Raw genomic sequence first — 15,156 nt, forward strand, 5'->3', positions numbered from 1 at the left:
AAAAGAAAGAAAGAAAGAAACAATTAACTGGAAATTTGAAAAGCCAACTTCTGCTGGGTTTGTTTTTTCATGATTCTATCAGAACACCTTAAAGTAAAACTGTTTAAAGTAATCACAAGTATTTGCATAAATACAGCACAAGGCACCATATCTATTTGATTGCTTTATACTTTGATTAGTTTGGGTATGCATCGGATAATGGGAAGCCCACTCCATTAAGCTAAGCTTTTCACAGAATTAAAAATCTGATTTATGTGAAATTTGAAGACAAGTTTCTAAGCATCAACTTAAATTCTCATTGCTGGTCGGGTGCAGTGGCTCAAACCTGTAATCCCAGCACTTTGGGAGGCCCAGGCAGGTGGATCACGAGGTCAGGAGTCCAAGACCATCCTGGCTAACATAGTGAAACCCCGTCTCTACTAAAAATACAAAAATTAGTCTGGCATGGTGGCGGACGCCTGTAGTCCTGGCTACTCTGGAGGCTGAGACAGGAGAATGGCGTGAACCCCGGAGGCGGAGCTTGCAGTGAGCTGAGATCGCGCCACTGCACTCCAGTCTGGGTGAGAAAGCCAGACTCTGAATCCAAAAAAAAAAAAAAAAAAAAAAAATCCGATTGCTGATAAAATGTGAAATATGTCTGTCTGTTCACTCTGATGCTTCCTTTATTGCATTGTGCATTGTATGCTTGATGTGACTGTGTGCTTGCTAGTAACTTACTTTATTTTATTTTATTTTTTTAGACAGAGTTTCCCTCTGTCGCCCAGGCTGGAACGTAAAGACACGATCTCGGTTCACTGCATGCTCGGCCTCCCGGGTTCAAGCAATTCTCCTGCCTCAGCTTCCCAAGTGGCTGGGACTACAGGCGCCCGCCACCACATCTGGCTGATTTTTGTATTGTTAATAGAGACGCGGTTTCACCATATTGTTCAGGCTTACTTATCTCGAATTCTTGACCTCAGGTGGTCCACTTTTGCTTTGGATTATTCTTGTTCTTTGTTCTTCTACATACATTTTACAATTAAGCTGTTGATTTATACATGCACGTATACACACATATAAAGTATTGCAATTTTGTTTGAAATTATAGTATTATCATTGAGCAATCAATAAACCTATTTTATAATAGGTGCAATCAATAAACCTATTTTATAATAATTATTTAAAATACTTTTAAACCTATAATGTTTAAATTTGTATTTTAATGTTTAAATTTTTATTTTAAACTTTATATTGAATCTTTAAGTCCATCAGAATATGTAGCTTTATTTTTAACTATAAATTGAGATGTTTTGATAAGTTATATAATCTAAAAAGATATTGCACATTTATGTATAAAATATTTTAGAAATGTTATGTTGCCATAAATGTATAACAATAAACAAATATGTACCATGAATCAATTTTTAAATTTTATTCTGAAAACTAATGTTTTTAGCAAAATTTTGCTGCTTTATTGAAATATATTAGCCTGCTTAACATATAGATTTTATGTCCAGAAAACATATTTATTATTTTAACTGCACTGTTTTATTGTGCAACCTAGGACTCTAATGTTAAACAAGGAGTAATTTTTGCATTAGAATTTTGTGGGCATCTTAAAATTTGTCACAGATTTCTCTTTGACTTTGAAATATTTGTCATCATCACAAAATCAGATTGGAGAAGAATGGGACATTGGCCCAAATTTAATTAATACTACTTTAGAAACTTTCCTAGAATAGATACTTTTATGCTATAGTTAACTTTTAAATAAAGAATTACAAAACTATCAGAGAATGAAAAACTATTCTCCTGTAAGAACTATAAGTAGCCTCTATTTGTAATATATTAAGTCAAATATAGATAAAATTAGACTGATTTTTGACATAGGGAAATCAAGGTGAACTGATGGCAAGATGTGAATCAAACACTCAAATATATTCCTTCTTTGAAAATAGAGTGCTTTGTATGTGTTATTGAATGGATATTAGAGATGAAGTAATTCATTGACCTATTTAAGGAAAAGTAAAGGAAAATCATTAGGCCCTTGATAAGATTAAAAGAAAAGGAGGAGGGACACTTAGGTTAGTTAGATATTGGTTGATTGTGAAAAATTTAAGAAGCATAATTTTCTTTTGTTTGAACAACTAAAAACAGATTTTATTTAACGTGGAGAAACTACTAATCATGCACAACAAAAAAATGACTTAAATTAACTGCATAAAGATATAAATTAATCAGAACTTTTCTGGAGGTATACCAGGTGAACACTATAAATAATTGAATGATAGTGTTTTTTGAGACTGTACAAGAGTACAAGTCTTATATTGTGCTTCACATATGCAGCACAAATTTTACTGCCATCTAAAATTTATAACTTCTCTATTGAAGTATGTAAAGACAAGTGTTAATCCAAAGTAGTTATCAATTATCAAATAACTATTACTGATCAGATAAGCTTGTGATTAAATAATAATATTAGAATACCTGATTCTACAAATCACTTTCACATTTTTCCTTTTGGTTTTCTTATAGGTCATAGTATGAAATAAGAATGGTTATGCACATACAAACACACACACGCAATTTAATAATATCCAAAAACTCAAAAGAAACCAAATGGAATAAAAGATAACTATGTTAAGATGCCTGGAATAACAGCTAACATGCTAAACAATTACAGTGAATAGGCTTCTTTCTCTAAATACTATTAATAATATTATGAAGACATCATTCCATCATTTAAGTATGTCATAACTTTGTTGATTTTGTAATTAAAACAAGCTAGTTTTTAGAACAGTGGTAGATTTATAGAAAAAATTGGGCTGATAATACAGTTACTATATGGACTCCCACACTGTTTCCTCTGTTATTACCATCTTAAGTTAGTATGTTACATTTGTATTTCTCACCATTAATGGACCAATGCTGATAACCTATAATTAACTAAAATTAGTCATTTATCCAGATTTTCTTAGTTTTTACCTTAGGTCCTTCTACTGCCCCAGGATCTTATCCAGGATACTACATTATACTAATTTCCACGATTCCGTCAGCTCCTCTTGGCTGTGACAGTTTCTTAGACTTTTCTGGTTTGATTACCTTGACATATTTAGGAATACCAGTCAAGTATATTGCAATACGCCTCTTTATTAGAATATGTATAATATTCTACTCATCATTAGAATAGAGATACGGGTTTGTGGGAGGAATATCACATATGTGTCAAATTTATCACATTATATCAAGAGTACGTGTTATCAACATGATTTATGACTGTTGACGTTGAACTTGGTTATTTTTCAGGTTTCTCCACTGTGGAGTTCTCTTCTCCTTTTTTGCCACTCTTTCTATAATGATCTCTTTGGAAAAAAGTCACTATGTGCACCTATACTTAAAAATGGGGAGTTATGCTACTGGCTCTTTAGGGTGGAGTATCTACATATTTTATTTGTAATTCTTCTGCACTGAAGATTATCAGTTGACAGGCACCCTTTTATACTATGATAATACCTGGTTTAGGTCTGTGTGTATTTTCATTGTTTTGCTTTTAAAGTTATCTAGGGGCTTGACCCAGTGTTTTCATTTCAGACGTTAAAATGTCATGAAGCTGATATGGGACACACAGCAAAACTGAAGCTCAAGAACATAAAAAACAAATTGAGGTAATTGTATGAGACCATCTTTAGTGTCTTTTCTAGTGCTTGTATTCTATGAGTTTCATCAGTCTATGAATCCTTCAATATTAGCATGCGCTGAAGAGTGTAAGCTTATGATTAGAATATTTGCATAATTTGTCAATGGCTTCAACTATTCCCTAAATATATCTTTCAGTTTATTCCGCATATATCACACGTTAAATTTTTTATAAAGCACAATTTTGATCATTTCATTAATCTGTTTAAAAAAACCCAGTGACCTAGCATTCCACATAAAATATCTAACAAATATGCAAGCGGCAGGGTGCAGTGGCTCACGCCTGTAATCCCAGCACTTTGGGAGGCCAAGGCCGGTGGGCCACCTGAGATTAGGAGTTTGAGACTGGCCTGGCCAACATGATGAAACCCCATCTCTACTAAAAATATAAAAATGAGCCAGGCATGGTGGCGGGTGTCTGTAACCCCAGGTACTTGGGAGGCTTAGGTGAGAGAATCGCTTGGACCTTGAAGATGGAGGCTGCAGTGAGCTGAGATCTTGCCACTGCACTCCAACCTGGGTGGCAAAGTGAGACTCCACCACACACACACACGCGCGCGCACACACACACACACACACGTCTAAGCAATAATCAGTATAACAATAGTCTTGTACTAACAAACACACATTGTAACATACACACATGATTAATTTGCAGCACTAATACAAATCTTATTATTTTACAACATTTTATGAATCTTATTTTTCCTACCATATTCAAAACTTCTTGAGGATAGGGTACTTGTGTTATGCAATTTTGTACCCAATGCAGCTCTTAGTTTGGTTACTTGTAATGTATTTAGTAGAGGTGCAATAAATTATTTTTTTCTATTATGTGCTATTGCTATATATCAGTTTCAGAGAATTTAAGAAGTATAGATCCTACTTTAAAATAATATACAATATATTATAACTTAGTATTGGAGTAAGAGAAGTATACCTATATATTATTAAATATATTATTATGTGATAAGTCTTATGAAAAAGGCATGAAAACTACATGATACAAGTGAATGTCAAAGAAGCTGATAATCTGGATTAGAAAGAGTCATATAAAGTCTTCCTAGCTTAGGAGAAGCTTAACTTTTATGATAAAATAAATGAAGCGAAATCAATTAAAATGAAGCATCAGCAGAAGGAACGTATTTATGGAAGAGTTGGTTGGGTCAAGAGGAGGAAAGTAGAGAGATAAACAAGACCAGATACTAGAAGACCTTGTAGGTGATGTGATATCCAACATTATCTTAAATATTATAGCAACTCACTAAATTATTTCTAAGCAGGGTAGTTACTCTAGAGAATTTTGAATTTTAAAATCTTGACTTTTAAAGAGGTGTCAAAAATAATTGTTGACTGGTGACTGAAAGTGGTAGCTAAGAACAACAGGAAAAAGCTTATTAATTTAGCTGAGGAAGTATTAGTGTCCCTCAAGCTAGTCTGTGATTGTGTTAATAGAATTCCCTGGCCTTGTGACTTCAAAATTTCTTACATTTAAGCCAGTGAAGTATACTCTCCTTGGTAATTGATACTGAGGTTGGTCATAGGACTTGCTTTGGTCAAGGAAATGTAAGAAAGGCAACAATGTGCTAGTTTATTCTCAGTAACTTAAGTGATATCACAGATTTTCACTTGCCTTCATGTGGTTCTTCCATCCACCATAAGAAGATCATGTGCCAGGAAGATCCTCAATCTAGACTGAAGAATATGTTAAAGAGACCTGAATCCAACCAGCACTGTGGAATCAAATCCTACAGATCCCAGTTAAGAAGACAAGAAATACATCATCTAAAGGTCTTTCAGTGAGAAATATATGTTTGTATGTGTGTGTTTAAAATACTTACAGCTTTTTCTAGATTCACGGGATGCATGTGCAGGTTTCTTACATGGCTATATTGCAAGATGCTGAGGTTTGGAGTATGGATCCTGTCACCCAGGTCGTGAGCATATTATTTGATATGTATTAGGTTGCTGCAAAAGTAATTGCAGTAAAAACCGCAATTACTTTTGCAGCAACCTAATAGTTTTTAACCTACACCTCTCTACCTACCTCCCTACTGTAGTAGTCCCCAGTATCTAGTTTCTCCCTTTTTATGTCCATGGGCACCCAATATTTAGCTCCCACTTGTAAGTGAGAACATGAAGCACTTTTTGTTGTTGTTGTTCCTGCATTAATTCACTTAGTATAATGGCATCCAGCTGCATTCATGTTGCTTCAGAGGACGTTATTTTCTTCTTTTCTATGGCTGTGTAGTGTTTCATTGCGTGTATGTACATTTTCTCTATCCAATACAGCATCGGTGAGCACCTAGGTTGATTTCATGGCTTTGCTATTTTGAACAGTGCTGCAATGAACATACAAATGTGACTGTCCTTTGGTAAAACCATTTTATTTTCCTTAAATATGTACCCAATAATGTGATTCCTGGGTCAAATGGTGGTTCTAAGTTATTTAAGAAATCTTCAAATAGCTTTTAATATTGGCTGAACTAATTTATATTCACACTAGCAGTATGTAAGTGTTCCTTTTTCTCTCACCAGCCTTACCAGTATTTGTTATTTTTTGGCATTTTAATTATAGCCATTCTGCCTGGTGTGAGATGGTGTCTCTTTGTGGTTTTTATTTGCACTTCTTTGGTAATCAGTGATGGTGAGAAATTTTTTGTATGTTTCTTGGCCACTTGTATGCATTCTATTGAGAATTTTCTGTTCATGTCCTTTGCTCACTTTTTAATCAGGTTATTTGCTTTTGCTAGTTTATTTGCTTAAGTTCTTATAAATTCTGGATATTAGACCTTTGTCAAATGCATTTTGCATTTTTTCCCATTCTGTAGGCTGTGTGCATACTCTGTTGATAGTTTCTTTTGTTGTGTATATGCTCTTTAGTGTCTTACTTGCCAATTTTTGGTGTTGTAGCAATTGCTTTTGAAGACTTAGTCAAAAATTTTTTGACAAGGCCAATTTCAAGAAGGATATTTCCTAGGTTTTCCAGTAGAATTTGTGTAGATTTTACATTTAAATCCTTAACCCAACTTGAGTTATTTTTTGTATGTGGTGGAAAATAGGGGTTCAGTTTCATTTTCTGTATATGTCTAGCCAGTTTTCTTGGCACCATATATTGATTAGGGAGTTCTTTTCCCATTGCTTCTTTTTATCGACTTTGTCAAAGTTAATATGATTGTAGGTATGCAGCTTTATTTCTTGGTTCTATATTCTGTTCCATTGGTCTATATGTCTGTTTTTGTAGTACTATGCTGTTTTGGTTACTGTAGCCTTGTAATATAGTTTGAAGTCAGATAATGTGATGCATTTGGCTTTGTTCTTTTTGCTTAGGATTGCTTTGGTTATTCAGATTGTTTTTTGGTTTCATGCAAATTTAGAATAGACTTTTCTAATTCTGTGAAAAATGACATTGATAGTTTGATAGGAATTACATTGAACCTGTAAATTGTTTTGGGCAGTATGGCTATATTAATGATTTTGATTCTTCCAATCCATGGGCATGGAATGTTTTTCCATTTGTGTCATCTCTGATTTTTTTCAGCAATGTATTGTAGTTCTCTTTGTAGAGTTCTTTTACATCCTTGGTTAGCTGTACTTCTATGCATTTCATGTTTTTGTATGTGGCTATTTTAAATAACATTGTGTTCTTGATTTGATTCTCATGTTGAATGTTATTGGTGTATAGAAATGTTGCTGATTTTTATACACTGATCTTGTATCCTGGAACTTTACTGAAGTTGTTAATCAATTTTAGGAGTTTTTGGTGAAGTCTTTAAATTTTCTAGTTATAGAAGCATATCAGAGAAGACAGAGGTTTTGACTTTATTTTCTATGTGAATGCCTTTCATTTATTTCTCTTGACCGATTTCTCTGGCAAGGGTTTTCAGTGCTGTGTTGAAATGGAGTGATGAGAGTGGCCATACTTGTCTTGTTCCAGTTCTCAAGGAAAATAGTTGTAGCTTTTGCCTACTCAGTACCATGTTGGTTGTGGGTTTGTCACAGATGGCCCTCATTATTTTGAGATATGTTCTTTCAATGCCTAATCTGTTTAGGGTTTATCATCATGAGGGAATATGGGATTTTACAGAAATGCTTTTCGGCACCTATGGAAGTGGTCATGTGGTTTTGTTTTTAATTCTGTTTTTGTGTCAAATCACATTTGCATATATTGAACTAGCATTACATCTCAGGAAAAAAGCTTACTTGATTGTGGTGTATTATTTTTTTGATATGCCTCTGGATTCAGTTTGCTAGTATTTTGTTGAGGATTTTTGCATCCGTTTTTATCAGGACTATTGACCTGATTTTTTTTTTTTTTTAAATGTTGTTTCTTTGCTGGCTTTTGGTATAAGGATGATGCTGCCTTCATAGAATGAGTTAGGGAGGAGCACCTCCTCCATTTTTTGGAAGAGTTTCAACATGATTAGTATCAGTTCTTTTGTATATGTCTAGTAGAATTTAGCCGGGAATCTCTGGTTCAGGACTTTTTTTGGTTGGTAGGTTTTGTTATTATTTATTCAATTTCAGAATTTGTCATATGTCTGTTCGGGTTTTCATTCTCTTCCTATTTCAATTTTGGAAAGCTTTGTGTTTCCAAAAATTTAGATACTTCCTCTAAAGTGTATCATCTGTGTGCATGGACGTGTTCATAATAGTCTTTAACATCTTTTGTACTTCTGTGGCACCTGTTGTAATGTTATCCTTGTCATTTCTTATTTGGATTTTCTTTTTTTTTTTTTTTCTTTGCTAATCTAGCTAGTGGTCTATAAATCTTGTTTATGGTTCCAAAAATCCAACTCTTAAATAGCATAGTTTTGTTTGTTTTTATTTTTTATTTTTTATTTTTATTTTTTTTAATTATACTTTAGGTTCTAGGGTACATGTGTACAACGTGCAGGTTTGTTACATATGTATACATGTGCCATGTTGGTGTGCCGCACCCTTTAACTTGTCATTTACATTAGGTATATCTCCTAATGCTATCCTTCCCCCCCACCTCTCCACAATAGGACCCAGTGTATCATGATTCCCTTCCTGTGACCAAGTGATCTCATTTTTCAATTCCCACCTATGAGTGAGAACATGCAGTATTTGGTTTTCTGTTCTTGCGTTAGTTTGCTGAGAATGATGGTTTCCAGCTGCATCCATGTCCCTATAAAGGACACAAACTCATCCTTTTTTATGGCTGCATAGTATTCCATGGTGTATATGTGCCACATTTTCTTAATCCAGTCTGTCACTGATGGACATTTGGGTTGAGTCCAAGTCTTTGTTATTGTGAATAGTGCCGCAATAAACATACGTGTGCATGTGTCTTTATAGCAGCATGACTTATAATCCTTTGGGTATATCCCCAGTAATGGGATGGTTGGGTGAAATGGTATTTCTAGTTCTAGATCCTTGAAGAATCGCCACACTGTTTTCCACAATGGTTGAACTACTTTACAGTCTCACCAACAGTGTGAAAGTTTTCCTGTTTCTCCACATCCTCTCCAGCACTTGTTGTTTCCTGATTTTTTTAATGATTGCCATTCTAACTGGTGTGAGATGATATCTCATTGTGGTTTTGATTTGCAGTTCTCTGATGGCTAGTGATGATGCACATTTTTTCATGTGTCTGTTGGCTGTATGAATGTCTTCTTTTGAGAAGTGTCTGTTCATATCCTTTGCTCACTTTTTGATGGGGTTGTTTGTTTTTTTCTTGTAAATTTGATGGAGTTCTTTATAGGTTCTGGATATTGGCCCTTTGTCAGATGAGTAGATTGCAAAAATGTTCTCCCATTCTGTAGGTTGCCTGTTCACTCTGATGGTAGTTTCTTTTGCTGTGCAGAAGCTCTTTAGTTTCATTCTATCCCATTTGTCAATTTTGGCTTTTGTTGCCTTTGCTTAGCCCTAATGAAATCAAAGGTAGAGAAGGGAACACTTCATAAATTTTTTTTATGATGGTAGAATTGACAAGACAGATGTCTAATTGGAAATGGGTTACATGGGTGAAAGCAAGGGCAATTTTGGTGCTCAGATTTCTGGTTTCAACAATTGAGTATAGAAAAAGAGTGCTACTGAGTGATATGTAATAATGTTACATAAACTGACGCCATTCCTTTAATCTATATTTAATCTTCATCTCTATAATTGTACCACTTATTTGCTATTTCACTGTTGTTTTTTAAAATATATAAGATATTAATATGTTTCTTGCCTTTCCCTTCAAAATAAATTCTGAATCACTGCCATGATGCAGAGATGTTGTGGTATCTATATAAATAATACTGACTATAAGGAAAATACCAAGTGCAGTTATATTATAATTAACTTATGCTCAATACCTACTAGAGAGGAGATATTGAAAAATATTTGATACCTTCATGAATAAGTGATTAACATTTGTGTGAAAGGGAGGATTAAAAAGATGAGCTTAAGATTACATATAATAAATTGAAAAATTAATATTTATATTTATAGTATTGATTTAGAATTTTTTGAAATGAAATGCAGATAATCATATATTTACGTGAATATATGCACAAATATGTTTAATTTTTCAAACACTAATTTATTGCATGTAATATGTAAAATAAATTTTAAAATTTTAAAAATGAAATTTTAATTGAAATACTTGTGCAAAACATGTTACACAGAGAAGATTATAAATTACAAAAATTCCGACTAAGATAATGTGATGCAACAAATTATGTTTAATTTAACTTGTTATTTTACCATTGAATGGCCATTTAAAAGGGTCTTAACAAGGTACTTTTGCAAAATATCATTCATAGTTAATTGCAATTTATAAGCAAATCTTCTTCAAATAATCCCTAAACCATAACTTGCTTGAAGTTTTAAAGTAAACTCTGATTATCTGTTCGTGTGTGTGCGTGACTATATGAGTCATACAGTCAAAAATATTATAAAGATAATTCAAACCCAAAGAACCACTTTTAATGTCTTACCACTAAAACTAAAAAAATTGTTTAGGAAAAGTATTCACTTTCATATATGTATTAAGCATCAACTATTAAAGCAGAGAAGGTCTAAAAACACCAAGGGTATAAAGGCTCCTATGTTCAAATAATTCACATTATTTAGGAAGGAGTAAGAGGCAAAATTAAATAAATAATGTATAAGTGATGCTAAAATACGCAAACTCAAACATTTACTGGAGATTAGATGAGATATAGTTCGGCTAACTTAAGTATGCTTTTGTTGCTATTTGATTTGTTTGTTTTTTTCCCTTGGTGCAAGATCTCTGGGTATCTTTCCACAGTGGGGTAATGCCCTCAATAAAAGTGTAAGAACAGAAATGAAGATGAATTTTTAAAGTCATCACAAATTTGTTTGTGAATTTAAACAATCATTTAATATAGAGACAAATTACCAGAATAGATAAATACAAATAAAATATTCTGTAATAGATATCTTGATCTTCTTAACCATGTTTGTAACTAATTCACACAAACCACTTTGGCATATAAAGCGTATAATAGAGTCATCTCTTATATAATCATTCCCAATGCACACAGATACTTATATCCAAATTATCAGCAATTTGATTGTAATTTAAATCAATCATAAGCAATCAGTTAGAATGTAATAATAAATAGTTGTAACTAGAGTCTGTTCATTAAATTGAAAAATACTGGTGTGATTCGTAAGTGTGTGTTTGTGTAACCATGTATATAACTATTATAATTATCAATGTGGAAAGCATTTTTTTAATGGTTAGTCAATTCAAAGAGAAAATTTTAGTTAGTATACTGTAGTTAAGTAGTGAAATTTATATAGAATTATCAGATATTTTACATAGTGAAAGTATTGCATACAGAAGCTCTTAATAGCATTTGTATCATTTGAACAATTATTGAAGGATGTAATTTGTTGTAAATACATTCAAAATTATCATGGAGCATCATGTTTAGGTAAAATCTGACATATATCTTCTAAATTTTTAGCAGAGGGAGCCAAGATGGCTGAGAAGACACAGCCCAGAGGAACATCTCTCACCAGTGGACTGGGATACTGAGAAAACTGGCACTCTCATAGTAGATATGCAGAGGGAAGGCATTGAGAATAGAGGGAGGGAGGTTGCAAACAATGGACTGAAAGAAGCCAGGAACACTGTGAGGGGCTGCCCAGCATAGGCACCCACTCCCGGCCACCAGTGACTCTTAGGGAAGGGGTGAATTGAACAGATGGGAGTGATCCACTTTTGCTATGGACCTCCAGACTCTTAGCTGCAAAAGACCCCATGACCTCCACAGACACTTGAGCTGGCAGGAAGAGCTGCTTAGAAAGGTAGCACAGGCAGAATTACAGCCTATACATAGCCCAGAGGGTTTAGCACAGGAATGGCTGCAGTAGAGTGTGGCAACAGACACCCATTCCCCAAGGTTCCCCAAGCTCCTCTAGGTGACTTTAGCCTTTTGAGGGTTGTTGGACTTGGACAATCAGGGCCCTCTGGCCTATGGGACAAGGCCAGTAAAATTTGAGCGCACCCCCCTTTGTCTGCTGCCCCAGCCTGGCCATGCCTATTGCATTGTAGCCTTGGATGAACAACCAAGGTACATCCTGGGGTGTCTTCATCGTAGTTCTATTGTTGCAGATGACACCTAACCATTGGAGAGCTGCAGCAGAGCATCCACCTTTGATGTGATCAGCACGTCACAGCCTTCTCCCACTGTAGCCTCCCCCTTCCACTTGGCCGACACATACTTACCCATGAATATTTCTAACAACCACTTTGACAGTACACGCATGTGGGTAATTTTGTCTATCCTCTGATAATGGCACATATGTGTGTGTACACCCCACCGTTTTGTCAAATCCACCAGTGTGCCATGCCACTAATATGTAGGCATTTCATCCCTGCTGTGGCACAAGTGCTGTTCACAGATGTCAGAATCCCTCTTGCTGGTGTCCCACCCCTGTCATGCTGCTGCCACTTCTGGAACAAGTGCATGCATGGATACCAGCACACTCGTCCCTGCTGGTGCCCTGCCCTGACTGCACCACCACACTAGTGTGTGGAGAGATGCTCGTGCCTCCACTGCCACCTCACACCTGCTGGTGCCCAACCACACCATTGCTGCCAGCCTGAACGTATGCAAAACCACCTCTGACCTACTCCTGTTGTTGTTGCACCCCAGCTGATGCATGTGGAACCTGCTACCTACTGTGGCTGCTGGCACATGTGAGTGAGCACAAATCCCATTGCCATGACCTAAATGAAGTGCTTTAGCTGGCATCCTTCATTGGATTTTTGGGGCCAGCAGACCAGGAACACCTTGGCTCCTTCATCGCAGCACGTTCTAACTTCAAGAAGTGAAAGAACAAAGCTGGGAGACCAGTACCAGCTCTCCAGAGTTACAGCACACAGCCCAGAAGTGCTAAACTGAGCCTTGGCCCCCTGAAATCTTCCAGAATTGAATCCAATGAACTTAATCTAATGTATACCACAATAAAACACTTAAGGGTCTCAAAGAAGATCAAAGTAATAAAACCCTTCCAAATGACACCAACTTCAAAGATTAAATAAACATCAGTCCACACAGATGGGAAAAATAAATAAATAAATAAATAACACAAGGACTCTTGCAACTCAAAAGCCAGAGTATCTTCTTACCTTCTAACAAGCACACTGATTCCCCAGCAATGGTTTTTAACAAACCTGAAATGGCTTAAATTACAGACATAAAATTCAGAATCTGGATAAAATTATCAAGATTCAGGAGAAAGTTGAAACCCAATCCAAGGAAATTAAGAACTACAATAAAACAACACAGAACCTGAAATTTGAACTGATAGAGCTGAAAAGCACACTACAATAATTTCATAATACAATTGCAAGTATTAACTGCAGAATAGACCAAATGAGGCAAGAATCTCAGAGCTCAAAGACTGATTTTCTAAATTAACTCAGTCAGACAAAAACTAAGAACAAATAGCAATAAGGAACAAAACCTCCAAGAAATATGACATTATTTAAGGAGACCAAATCTGTGACTCATTGACAGCCTTGAAAGAGGGGGAGAGAAACCAAGCAACTCGAAAAGCATTTGAGGATACCATCCATGAAAATTTCCCCAACCTTACTAGAAAGGCCAACATTTAATTTCAGGAAGTACAGAGAACTCCTGTTAGACACTATGGAAAATATCGATCCCCAAGACACATAATCATCAGATTCTCCAAGGTTAACATGAACAAAAATATATTAAAGGCAGCTAGAGAGAAGTGGTAGGTCACTTAGAAAGGGTACCTAATCAGGCTAACAGGAGACCTTCCATCAGACGTCCTGCAAGCCAGAAGAGATTGGGGGACTATACACAGCATTCTTAAAAAAAAAGAAAAAAAAAAGAAACTCCAACCAAGAACTTCATATCCAGTCAAACTAAACTTCATAGGCAAAGGAGAAATAAGACCCTTTTTAGAGAAGTAAATGCTAAGGGCATTTGTCACCACCAGACCTGTCATATAAGAGATCCTTAAATGAGTGCTAAATATGGAAACAAAAGACTATTACTGGACACCACAAAAACACACTTAAGCATATAGGCCAGTGACACTATAAAGCACCTACACAATCCAACCTGCATAATAAACAGTTAACAACATGATAACAGGATCAAATCTGAACATATCAATAGTAACTTCAAATGTAAACAAGCTAAATGCCCCAAATTAAAAAGGCACAGAATGGCAAATTAGATAAAGAAACAAGACTCAGCAGCATGTTGTCTACAGGAGACCCATCTCATATGTAATGAAACTCATAGGCTGAAAGTAAAGTGATATAGAAAAATTTACCAGTAAATGGTAAATCAAAGAAAAGCAGAGATTATTATTCCAATTTCAGACAATATAGAGTTCAACTCAACAATGATCGAAACAGACAAACAAGGGAATTACATAATGATAGCAAGTTCAATTAAATAAGACCTAACTATCCTAAATATATGTTCGCCCAATACTGGAACACCCAGATATATAAAACAAGTTCTTAGAGATCTATGAAGAGACTTAGATGACCTCACAATAATTGTGGGAGACTTCAACACCTCACTGACAGTATTAGACATATCATCGAGACAGAAGGCTAACAACAATATTCATAACTAAAGCTTGACACTTGACCAAATGGACATAACAGACATACAGGACTTTCCACCCCAAAACAACAGAATATACACAGTCTTTTAATCTGCACATGTCACATACTCTAAAATTGACCATACAATTGGCCATAAGGTAATTCTCAGCAAATTTAAAAAATTACACGAATCACTGTCTTGGACCACAGCACAATGAAAATAGAAATCAACATTAAGAACATCACTCAAAACAGTACACTTACATGGAAATTAAACAACCTGCTCCTGACTGACTTCTGAGTAAACAATGAAATTAAGGCAGAAATAAAGGAATTCTCTGAAACTAATGAGAATAAAGCATATCACAGTCTCTGGGACAGAGTCAAAGCAGTGT

The sequence above is a fragment of the Papio anubis genome, chromosome 3 (genome assembly GCF_008728515.1).
Source record: "Papio anubis isolate 15944 chromosome 3, Panubis1.0, whole genome shotgun sequence".
Taxonomy (NCBI): Eukaryota; Metazoa; Chordata; class Mammalia; order Primates; family Cercopithecidae; genus Papio; species Papio anubis.